Here is a 10478-nt window from a genome sequence, read left to right as displayed (position 1 = left end):
TTCCATCCACTCAGTGAAAATGGTCCTATGCTCTGTCACAGCACGGCTAATCATCTGTCGGTTCTCAATCAGGTTGGAATAGAATCCCTTGATTCTTTTGCGTTTGTCATCACGCCCAGCCTTCAGGAGTTTGAAGCTCGTCATAGTCATTCAATCCCAGAATCCTACTCGGAATACCATAGACAAGGTTTAGACTTTCTGGATCCTCATGAATGCCGCCATCTATCTAACTTATACCACGAAGATTCTGTTGGGGAATCTAAGAGATATGCGCCCGGCCTTGAGTAGAACGGAAGTGGTTGTCAATCACGCGCGTTCATAGGTGAGAATGATGATGAGTGTCATGGATCATCACATTCATCAAAGTGTTTTGCAACGTATATCTTGGAATAAGAATAAAAGAGAATTGAATAGAAAGTAATAGTAATTGTATTGAAACTTGAGGTACAGCAGAGCTCCACACCCTTAATCTATGGTGTGCAGAAACTCCACCGTTGAAAATACATAAGTGAAAGGTTCAGGCATGGCCGAATGGCCAGCCCCCTGAGTGATCAAAAGACCGAATAATCAAAGGCTAAATAGTCAAAAGATGTCTAATACAATAGTTAAATGTCCTATATATACTAGACTAGCTACTAGGGTTTACGTGAGTAAGTAATTGATGCATAAATCCACTTCCGGGGCCCACTTGGTGTATGCTTGGGCTGAGCTTGATCTATCCACGAGCTGAGGCTTTTCTTGGAGTTGAACTCCAAGTTATAACGTGTTTTGGGCGTTCAACTCTGGATCATGACGTTTTTCTGGCGTTTAACTCCAGACAGCAGCATGTACTTGGCGTTCAACGCCAAGTTACGTCGTCAATTTCAGAATAAAGTATAGGCTATTATATATTGCTGGAAAGCTCTGGATGTCTACTTTCCAACGCCGTTGAGAGCGCGCCATTTAGATTTCTGTAGCTCCAGAAAATCCATTTTGAGTGCAGGGAGGTCAGATTCCAACAGCATCAGCAGTCCTTTTTGTCAACCTTTTTCAGAGTTTTGCTCAAGTCCTTCAATTTCAGCCAGAAATTACTAAATTACAGAAAAACACACAAACTCATAGTAAAGTCCAGAAATGTGAATTTAACATAAAAACTAATGAAAACATCTCTAAAAGTAGCTTGAACTTACTAAAAACTACCTAAAAACAATGCCAAAAAGCGTATAAATTATCCGCTCATCACCTTCTCAGGAACTTACTCTTTTGAGATAGACGGCAGAACAGTGAGCTTCAATCCGGATGAAGCTATGAAGCACCCACCGGAAGATCACTCCATCTTCCAGTGTGATATTATTGATGAGACTGTGGCTGAAGTCCACCAAGAGGACGCAGAAGAGATGCGCATGAAGCAAAGTGCAAGTGTGGGGACGCCCTTTGAGCTTACTGAAGACGCTTTGCCACCACAAATAGCTCCAGATGATCAAGAGCCTAGCCATGAGCAATAAATGGAGTTGAAGCCCCTTCCGCCCCACCTCAAGTATGCTTACCTTGAGGATAATCAGAAGCTCCCAGTTACCATTGCAAGGGAACTCACTTCCCAACAGGAGGAGCAGTTGCTTAGTATGCTGAGAAGACACAAGAAAACCATTGGGTGGAGCTTGGTAGATATAGTAGGCATCAACCCTCAGATCTGTGAGCACCGTATATTTTTTGAAGAGGGAACAAGGTCTGTCCGTCAACCTCAGAGGCGGATGAATCCAACCATTCTAGAGGTTGTCAAGAAGGAAGTGACCAGACTGCTTGAAGCTGACATCATCTATCCAATCTCAGATAGTGAATGAGTCAGCCCAGTACAGGTGGTACCAAAGAAATCTGGAGTCACAACAGTGAAGAATGAGCATGGGGAGCTCATTGCAACTCGAGTGCAGAACGCCTAGAGGGTCTGCATCGATTACAGGTGCCTCAATCAAGCTACCCATAAGATCACTTCTCGTTGCCCTTTATCGATCAAAAGCTTGATCGCCTGTCAGGTAAATCACACTACTATTTTTTAGATGGTTACACTGGCTATTTTCAAATTCATATAGCTCCTGAAGATCAGGAGAAAATGACTTTTACATGTCCCTTTGGAACGTATGCATATAAGAGGATGCCTTTTGCCTTATGTAATGCACCGGCTACGTTCCAAAGATGCATGATGAGCATTTTCTCAGATCTTCTTGAGAACTGTATGGAAGTTTTCATGGACGACTTTAGTATGTATGGTGATTCTTTTAGCCTTGGCATGGATAGTTTAGCTAGAGTATTAGACATGTGTGTTAGTTCAAACCTTGTATTAAATTTTGAAAAATGTCATTTTATGGTACAACAAGGTATTGTTCTAGGACATGTTGTTTCTAATACTGGTATTTTAGTTGATCCAGCAAAGGTCGATGTTATTTCTAGTTTACCTTACCCCTCCTATGTGAGGGAAGTCCGCTCATTTCTGGGCCATGCAGGTTTTTACCAGAGCTTTATTAAGGACTTCAGTAAGGTAGCATTGCCTTTACCCCAACTGCTGCAGAAGGATGTTGAGTTCGAGCTAAGTGCGGACTGCACGGAGGCATTTGATAAGCTGAAGACTGCCTTGACCCAAGCTCCCATTGTGAGAGGGCCTGACTAGAGTCAACCATTTGAGATAATGTGTGACACCTCCAACTACGCAGTAGGAGCGGCGTTGGCTCAACGCGAAAGTAAGGACCTTTTTATTATTGCCTATGCCTCTAAGACCTTAGACGCTACTCAGTTTAATTACACTACCACTAAAAAAGAGCTTCTGGCTATTGTTTTTGCTCTGGATAAATTCTGAGCCTACTTACTTGGTACTAAGGTGGTAGTGTACTCAGACCATGCAGCTCTAAAATATTTGTTAGCTAAGAAATAGTCCAAACCAAGGCTCATACATTGGATATTATTGCTGCAAGAATTTGATTTAGAGATTAAAGATAGGAGTGGTACTCAGAATTTAGTGGCGGACCACTAAGTTGCCTAGAGCACATTAAGGATGACTCCACTCCTATCAATGATGCTTTTTCATTTGATAGCTTGCACGCAATATCTGAAGTAGTTCCTTAGTATGCACCTATAGCTAAGTATCTTGTCCGTCGTACCTTCCCTCCTGATTTTACTAAACATCAAAAGGACAAGCTTAAAAGCAAGTCCAAGTATTATATTTGGGATGACCCATATTTATGGAGATGTGGTGCTGACCACATAATTAGGAGGTGTGTGCCACAGTCAGAATTCCAGTCAATTTTAGAGGCCTGCCACTCTTCAGAGAGTGATGGACACTTTGGTCCTCAAAGGACGACTAGAAAAATTCTGGACTGTAGATTCTGGTGGCCCACACTATTTAAGGATGTCACTGCTTTCTGTGAATCTTGCTCACCATGCCAGAGGTTTAGAAATATATCCAAAAGAGATGAGATGCCCCAACAACCTATGTTGTTCTGTGAAATTTTTGATGTTTGGGACATTGACTTCATGGGTCCATTTCCAAACTCTCATGGTTTCTTATATATATTGTTAGCTGTAGATTATGTTTCTAAATGGGTGGAAGCAATTCCTACCCGCACTGATGATGCTAACATTGTTGTCTCCATTGTTCGAAATAATATTATCTGTTGCTTTGGATCACCACGTACAATCGTGAGTGATCAAGGCACTCACTTCTGTAACAGGAGATTAACAGGTCTACTAAAGAAACATGGGATTGTTCACAAGGTAGCAATATCTTACCACCCCTAGACTAATAGACAAGCTGAGGTGTCTAACAGAGAGATAAAGCATATCCTGGAGAAGGTCGTCAAGCCTCATAGAAAATATTGGAGCACCAGGCTTGCAGAAGTGCTTTGAGCATATCGGACTGCGTACAAGACATCAATCGGAATGAGCCCCTTCCGCCTAGTCTACGGAAAGGCTTGTCACCTCCCAGTGGAGGTGGAACACAAGGCTTTCTACGCAGTACGAGAATGCAACATGAGACTCGAGAAAGTGGGGGCTGACTGGAAGTTGCAACTACAGGAATTAGAGTGCCTTCGCCTAGAAGCATATGAAAACTCCAAGCTATACAAAGAGAAGGTGAGGGTTGTACATGACAAGAACATCAAGCGGAAGGAGTTCTGCCCTGGGGAGTTGGTTCTCCTTTACAACTCCAGGATGAGACTCATGCCTGGAAAGCTAAGATCCAGATAGGAAGGTCCCTACAGAGTGGAAAAGGCTAAGCCATACGACGATATCCACTTGAGTCACCCTTCAAGCCCCAATGTCCTCAAGGTCAATGGGCACCACTTGAAGCTCTACCATGGTGAGAACCTGAAAGACAACAAGGAGCAGGAGATACTCCTCTTGGCGGATCCACACGCACAAGAAGACTGAACTTGTAGACCGTCCAACTTAAGGATGTTAAAGTAAAGTGCTAGGTGGGAGACAACCCACCATGGTATGATCGTTCCTTTTCCTTCTTAGTTTTATTTTGTTTTCTCTTTATCAGCATTCATGCATACATTCTGCATCATCACTTGCATTCTGCATAAAAAAATGCATTCGACACGCAAGCGCCTAGTACGCATCCGCATCCTTTATGAATGCGAATTGGGTGAGATTGACCAGTGAGTTGCGCGGGAGCTATGCATAAAATGTGCTTTAGGCATAATCCAGCCCACGCGCACGCGCCCTGTATGCGTGCGCGTCCCTTACCAATCTGGCACCCACGCGTCCGCGCCTGTGGCGCGCCCGCGTGCATAAGGCAATCAGCGTAAAACCATGTTTTACCCGTGAGTTGTGCTAGTCTGCGACTGGAACTGTGCTAAAGGCATCAACTCACCCGCGCGTACGCGTCCCTGACGCGTGCGCGTCCTTTCCCACACATGGCCATCCACGCGTGCGCGCACACGACGCGCCCGCGTCGTTTGTATTTTGGCCCCTATTGCGCCACGACCTGAGAGTTATGCATGCGCGAGGCTGGTCTAGCGCGACTGGCACAAACTAGGGCACGCAGCCGCACAAAGGATGCTTACGCATCCTTTCTTTTTGCACCACGCGTGCATGTCCGCTTACGTGTCGTTAGCGCCATGTAACCTGAACACAGCGCGCCATCTAATCAGTTTTCTTTTTTCTTTTCTTTTCAAATCCTATTTCTTTTTTCTTCTTCCTTCTTTCTTTCTTCTTCCTTCTCTCACTTTTCTTACTTCTTCCTCCTCACTTCTTTCCTCTCCATCTCTCCATCCTCATCGAAGGTTTCTTCTCTTCCTTTCCTTTACTCCTTCTTTTTTCTTTCAATTATTGCTTTAATTATTTTTATTTATTTTTAATTTTTTATTAGCTTCATTATTTATGATTTTTTTTCATTCTTCTCTCATGCATTTTTATATTAGTGTTAGAGCTTTATGTGGGTATTTATTTTATTATCTTTGAGATTGTGGATATTATAAGGAGTAATTTGACAATTGATATTTTTTCATGGAACTCATCTACACTTGGATTACTTATTTTTATTCCTATTTTAACTTGAACACCAAGTGTTTATGAAAAAGCCCACATGGCATTTTGAACACTTTTCTATTATATTCTTCCTACCTTAATGCCTCTTTTTCATAACTCTTACCATCCACTTGTATTGAGTTTATCATTCACAACGGTCATCATACCAATGTTCATTTATTTTTTCTTCCATGTGATGCTTATTATGGACTTTGATGCTTGGGCTATACTTCTCATGCCTCTTATTTACATGCCATTATGCCTCTTGCATCTAGTTGTATGCTATACCTTTATGCTCTTCATTGATGTCCTCCTTGCATGCTGTAGCTACCATGCACTCAAGACATTGTTTATTTTCTTTGGCATTTATTTTCACCTGGAATCTATTCCTTCCAGTTTAGCTATCTCTATTTAATTTTCTTCCTCTTTCTTTTTTTCCTTAGGATGGGTACCCAAGAAGGAAAGGGGAAGGCCACTGATAAGACACTGGCAAGGTAAGGTTCTAAAAGAACCTTGGCTAAGGCACAACCTTCTACAAGCGTCAAGCCGCCTGCAAAGCGGACAAAGAGGGTCATCAAAGTTGATGAAGTAGAGAAAGCTTTTCCTGCTAGGGACTCTGCACGGTTCCCTAGCCGTTACTGTGAGCAGATGTTCTCCATCCTGTCTAACAGGAACTACAATAATGAGCACCTACTCATTCTTCCAACACACCTTGCTGATTTTGTGGAGTCTTGCATCGAGAGGAGACAGTGGGGATTCTTGAGAAGGCAGCCGCGATAGGTCAATCTATCCTGGGTAGTTGAATTCTACTCCAACTTTCACTTACCGACCCTGCAATATGTCTATGTTCGTCAAAAGCAAGTCCCTGTCTCTGAGGGGGCTATTCAGTGAGTATTAGATCTCCCACCTGGATTGGAGGGGTTGGACGCCTATCAAGAGGCCTCTCTCAAGTGCCAGACATACCAGTTTGACTGGAATAGTGTCCTTGGAGTTATAGCACAACCGGACAGCACTTGGATCTATAGACAACTTCGAACTCGATCTAAGAGCATTGCAGCTCCAGCACTTACCTTGGAGGCTCGTGTGTGGGCGCAGATTACGTCCTACTATGTCTTTCTGAGCACTCATAAGTCCACCTTCACTACAGACATGGCTGTTCTCATCTAGTGCATTCTCTCCAAACAACCTTTCAACCTACCGAGGCACATCCAGCAGGCCATGGGGCACGTACAGACTGCGGGTAACCTACTCTTTCCCGCACTAGTTTTGGATCTTGTCTCTGTAGCTGGAGTTTTCTATAGGGCTGGGGACACCAAAGCCATGATTCCAGTGGCCGATCAGTATGTCCTGAATGGGAAGTATATCTGACCCCCAGTTCCCTCTGCGAGCAGACATCCAGGCCCATCTGTCGGCACTCCTCCTACTTCTGCCCTACCATCGCCCACACCTCCTACACCATCTACAAGCGCCGATAAACCTATCTGAAGGCGCTCATTACTCGTACTCACCTACCTCCAGAGGAAAAGGATACACCAGACTCCAATTCACCTACTGGTGCACAAAATTGTGATACTCAATGGTGCCAACAACTTAGTACACACAATTGTAATCTCAATTCTTTTTCACAACTTCGCACAACTAACTAGCAAGTGCACTGGGTCGTCCAAGTAATAAACCTTATGTGAGTAAGGGTCGATCCCACGGAGATTGTCGGCTTGAAGCAAGCTATGGTCACCTTGTAAATCTCAGTCAGGCGAATTTAAAAGGTTATAGAGTTTTAATAATTGAAAGATAAATAAAACATAAAGTAAAGATAGAGATACTTATGTAATTCATTGGTGAGAATTCCTAGTGTAAGGGTGTTCATCTCCTTGCATCATGTTCATATTTTTCGGACTAAAATCTAAGCATTTCCCCCGAACCATTGTAAGCCAATTCTTTGGGTCCGGGTTCACACTTTGATCATGGTTCTTGGTGATCCATGCATTGGCATAGAACTCTTGAACCATTAAGATTCTGACTTGTTGAATGGGGTTGGTAAGAACTTCCCAACCTCTTCTTCGGATCTCATGTCGGATCTCCGGATATTCACTCTTTTTGAGTATGAAAGGGACCTCGGGGATCACCTTCTTCATGGCCACAACTTCATGGAAGTGGTCTTGATGCACCCTTGAGATGAATCTCTCCATCTCCCATGACTCGGAGGTGGAAGCTTTTGCCTTCCCTTTCCTCTTTCTAGAGGTTTCTCCGGCCTTATATGCCATAAATGGTTATGAAAAAACAAAAAGCAATGCTTTTACCACACCAAACATAGAAGGTTTGCTCGTCCTCGAGCAAAAGAAGAAAAAAGAGAGTAGAAGAAGAAGAAATAGAGGAGATGGAGGTGGCTTTGTTTTTCGGCCAAGGGGGAGAAGTAGTGTGTAGGTTGTGTGAAAATGAAGGAGTGAAGATGGGTTTATATAGGGGTGGAGAGAGGGGTAAGGTTCAGCCATTATGGGTGGGTTTGGGAGGGAAAGTGGTTTGAATTTGAATGGTGAGGTAGGTGGGGTTTTATGAAGGATGGATGTGAGTGGTGAAGAGAATGATGGGATTTGATAGGTGAGGGGTTTTTGGGGAAGAGGTGTTGAGGTGATTGGTGAATGGGTGAAGAAGAGAGAGAGTAGTGGGGTAGGTGGGGATCCTGTGGGGTCCACAGATTCTGATGTGTCAAGGGTAATTCATCCTTGCACCAAGTGGCGAGCAAAAATGCTCCTTCTACCAATCCTAGCGTTAAACGCCGGGCTGTTACCCATTTTTGGCGTTTAACGCCAGCTTGGTGCCCATTCGTGGCGTTAAACGCCAGTCTGGTGCCCCTTTCCTGCGTTAAACGCCCAGAATGGTGCCAGACTAGGCGTTAAACGCCCATTTTGGTATCTTCACTGGCATTTAAATGCCAGCAAATTTTCCTCCAGAGTGTGCTATTTTTTTTCTATTTTTCATGCTATTTTTGCTTTTTCAATTGATTTTGTGACTTCCCATGATCATCAACCCATAAAAAACATAAAATAACAAAGGAAAATAGATAAATATAACATTGGGTTGCCTCCCAACAAGCGCTTCTTTAATGTCAATAGCTTGACAGTGGACTCTCATGGAGCCTCACAGATGTTCAGAGCAATGTTGAAACCTCCCAACACCAAACTTAGAGTTTGAATGTGGGGGTTCAACACCAAACATAGAAGTTGGTTGTGGCCTCCCAACACCAAACTTAGAGTTTGACTGTGGGGGCTCTGTTTGACTATATTTTGAGGGAAGCTCTTCATGCTTCCTCTCCATGGTTACAGAGGGGTATCCTTGAGCCTTAAACACAAAGAATTCTTCATTCACTTGAATGATCAATTCTCCTCTGTCAACATCAATCACAGCCTTTGCTGTGGCTAGGAAGGGTCTGCCAAGGATAATGGATTCATCCATGCACTTTCCAGTCTCTAGGACTTTGAAATCAGCAGGGATGTAATAGTCTTCAACCTTTACCAGAACATCCTATACAAGTCCATAAGATTGCTTTCTTGAATTGTCTGCCATCTCTAGTGAGATTCTTGCAGCTTGCACCTCAAAGATCCCTAGCTTCTTGATGAGCGGATAATTTATACGCTTTTTGGCATTGTTTTTAGGTAGTTTTTAGTAAGTTCAAGCTACTTTTAGGGATGTTTTCATTAGTTTTTATGTTAAATTCACATTTCTGGACTTTACTATGAGTTTGTGTGTTTTTCTGTGATTTCAGGTAATTTCTGGCTGAAATTGAGGGACTTGAGCAAAACTCTGAAAAAGGCTGACAAAAGGACTGCTGATGCTGTTGGAATCTGACCTCCCTGCACTCAAAATGGATTTTCTGGAGCTACAGAACTCCAAATGGCGCACTCTTAACGGCGTTGGAAAGTAGACATCCAGAGCTTTCCAGCGATATATAATAGTCCATACTTTATTCAGAAATTGACGACGTAACTTGGCGTTGAACGCCAAGTACATGCTGCTGTCTGGAGTTAAACGCCAGAAAAACGTCATGATCCGGAGTTGAACGCCCAAAACACGTCATAACTTGGAGTTCAACTCCAAGAGAAGCCTCAGCTCGTGGATTGATCAAGCTCAGCCCAAGCATATACCAAGTGGGCCCCGGAAGTGGATTTATGCATCAATTACTTACTCATGTAAACCCTAGGAGCTAGTTTATTATAAATAGAACATTTAACTATTGTATTAGACATCTTGGGACGCATAGTTCTCAGAACATGGGGGCTGGCCATTCGGCCATGCCTGAACCTTTTACTTATGTATTTTCAACGGTGGAGTTTCTGCACACCATAGATTAAGGGTGTGGAGCTCTGCTGTACCTCAAGTATTAATGCAATTCTATTTTCTTTTATTCAATTCTATCTTATTCTTATTCCAAGATATCCATTCGCACCCAAGAACATGATGAATGTGATGATTATGTGACGCTCATCATCATTCTCACCTATGAACGCGCGTGATTGACAACCACTTCCGTTCTACATGCAACCGAGCTTGAATGTGTATCTCTTAGATTCCCCAACAGAATCTTCGTGGTATAAGCTAGATAGATGGCGGCATTTATGAGGATCCGAAAAGTCTCACCTTGTCTGTGGTATTCCAAGTAGGATTCCGGTAATGAATGACTGTGACGTGCTTCAGACTCGCAAGTGCTGGGCGTTAGTGACAGACGCAAAAGAATCAAGGGATTCTATTCCAGTAGGCGCGGGAACCAACCAGTGATTAGCCGTGCTGTGACAGAGCGCGTGAGCGTAGTTTTTACTGCGAGGATGGGATGTAGCCTTCGGCCAGGTGATGCCTCCAGACGATTAGCCATGCGAGTGACAGCCGCAGAGGACCATTTTCCCGTGAGGATAGAAAGTAGCCATCGTCGAACGGTGAACCCCTATACACAGCTTGCCATGGAAAGGAGTAAGAAGGATTGAGTT

This window comes from Arachis stenosperma, chromosome 9, assembly GCF_014773155.1.
Source record: "Arachis stenosperma cultivar V10309 chromosome 9, arast.V10309.gnm1.PFL2, whole genome shotgun sequence".
Classification (NCBI taxonomy): domain Eukaryota; kingdom Viridiplantae; phylum Streptophyta; class Magnoliopsida; order Fabales; family Fabaceae; genus Arachis; species Arachis stenosperma.
The sequence above is the reverse complement of the archived record's forward strand: the minus strand, read 5'-3'. Positions refer to the sequence as shown.